Genomic DNA, 2,648 nt, shown 5'->3' on the forward strand with positions numbered 1-2,648 from the left:
ATGAGCACAACAGGAGTGGAAAGCTGATTAACATAACAGGTGGCCACTGAATGAAAACAAAGAACAAGGTGGAATTTTCATTTAATTATTTAAATACGCAATGACGATACATTTTAAAAACGTATTTCAAGTTTCATATTTCCTTTTACAAAATTCACGGACACTTAATCGGTTATGACAGTGGTATTAGATTTGTCTTCGTCTGTTGGGATGGGGGATATGTCATGAGTTTTAGCTTCTTTCGCCATTTTTGGTTTGGGTGGCTGCAATGCGTCTGACATCGCTTTCGTCTGCTCGTCGCTCGTAGCTTCTAATTGCTAGACTGGAGTGACCCGTTCTTTCTGCTATTAGCTGCTCATCGAAATTTTGCCAGAACAGCGTGGTTGCCTGTGTAACATGTTTAATTGAAATAAAATACAATGTATTAATATGAAAGTACAATAGCTTGTAACAGTCCACCTCATAGCAATTATTAATAATATATTGTTATAGTACGTTCAATCGTTCAGCTTTTTTAAAACACACCAAAGCCGTTTGAATTAAAACTTTATCGCGTGAAATGAATCCGACATATTGTGCCAGTGAATATAATATTTAAATGGTATTCCACCAAACAGTTTGCATGAAAAAATGGAGTTAACAAGTAGTGATTATTTTCGACATAAAGTTATGACTGTTTCTCGTCAGCGGGGAAATCGAACATTGCATTACTAAAGTGCAAATTCTAATACGTACCTTTCCTGAATGCCCAGTATGATAACCTTTTACCCCAGCGAGATCAGTCATCTGCTTACTGTATCCTTGCAATGTATGAACACCAAGCTTTTGTGCAGAGAACTTTATTTCGCCATTCTTTGACTTCAGTGGTCTTCCATAGAATGGACCGCTGTTTGGGATATATGACAGATATGTCCGAAACAAGTTTACAACACAGCGTGAGTTTTCTGGTTGCGCGTAGTGTTTAATACTCTTTAATTTTTGCCCTGGTTTGCGGTAGAATCCTCCCTGGTCAGTTTTCGATGGTTTTCCTGGAATACCATGCACTCCCCTCATATCGTCGCTGTGCATGGTGAGTTGGTCTACCGTTAGTGTTGAATGTTCATCAGCGGCACGCAGTCCAAATATTTTACACATGTAAAAGTAGGTTGCATAACTCATGCCTAATGCGGTATTTGTACCAAACACGTGTGCCCATAGCTTTTCTTCATCATTTAGCACAAGTGGCTCGGCTTGTTTTTTCCGGATACCAATACCAGAGTGAGAGAGTGTCTTCATGACACCATCCAGTGTATTTCTGAAACCTAAGAAGTCGTGGTTGCCCTTGACCATAAAATTTAGGTCAGGGCGGTTACAATCATCGCGCAGATAGCGGTAAATGGCACAGAACATTTGTCTTAATGAGTCTGGCGGATACTGTTGGCCAACTTTAACATTACGTTTCTTTTTCCATTCATTCCATGTTTTGACCCCCCATTTTGTAGCGCTGCGAGTTGTCTTGGGTATGCGTGACTGCTGGTATTCGGTGACTTGTTTGCTGTCAACTGGAGGCAAAAAACAGAATTCTTTCTGAATATCGCTCGTTTAAAGTCCTCGGCGTCGTCCACATCGATTTGGGACAACCAGTTTTCCAAATCCCAGTCAATTTCCGGAGCAGCAAATTCTTGAGCAGACATGATTCTGGCGGATCTCCGGAGTTCACCCAACAACGTGCTACACTGTTCTCACAAATAAGCACCAAATTCACGTGATCGAATGTTTTTTATGCAATTCTACGTCGTCCAATCAGTTTGAGTTAGGGTAATACAATAAAGTCCACTGTTGGTGGATTCTATTGTTAAACAAAACAAACTCTGCTGAGTAAATGCCGATTGGCTAGAGCTTTTCAACACATCTGTTATAGCCAATGAGCACGGCTGATAATTGCGGTTGACTACACTTGGTTTAGAATTGCGATTTACACAATAGCGCTGTAAACATCCGCCATGACCACAGGATTTAAAATAAGCCGTGCAATACTCGTCAAATTTGCAGTATACCCCTCCTCGTAGATTAACGGGAAATAGCCGTTATTTCTCGTTAATCTACTCGTAGGGGTAGTATAACTATCGGAAATCTTACTCTGTCCAAATTGCACTGTCACTGACCATATGGCCATACAATTTGTTATATATTGTATAAAAAGTATAACTTTTTAAAACGATGAACTAGATGAGGATGAAGAAAGTTATAATCAGTTAACAGTTGCAATCATGTGACAGTGACTTGATAACCTTTATGTTTGCAATGGTAAAGATATATAAAGATATATACTGCATCTATGTGTGAATATTTTGTAAACATCACTTTCATCTGTCGTTATATAGACAAGTGCGTTAAGTAATTTAATTATGGAGGCTGTCTTTGCTTATTATAACATGATTACTACGAATCTTAGGAGATAATATATTCAATTACGCTCTGTTATGATCTCCCGCAAAAAATGCTTATTTTAAACAGAGATGTCTTATATGTACCACCACTCACATTTTACAATTCATCCATGGATTAATTTTGTGTGCATGCTGACACATGTAAATACCAATTTGTGACTGTAGAACACAGCATAGTAACTTCCCAGCATGCATCATATACAATCATTGTTTTATAAC

General features: G+C 38.6%; 1 pseudogene; it reads right to left on the minus strand.

Moving 5' to 3' along the window:
• Positions 1–231: 231 nt before the first annotated feature.
• On the minus strand, positions 232–1,673 carry LOC144341773 (uncharacterized; annotated as a pseudogene).
• Between the last annotated feature and the right edge of the window lie 975 nt (positions 1,674–2,648).

This window comes from Saccoglossus kowalevskii, chromosome 2 (assembly GCF_978046115.1).
Source record: "Saccoglossus kowalevskii chromosome 2, keSacKowa6.1, whole genome shotgun sequence".
NCBI lineage: Eukaryota > Metazoa > Hemichordata > Enteropneusta > Harrimaniidae > Saccoglossus > Saccoglossus kowalevskii.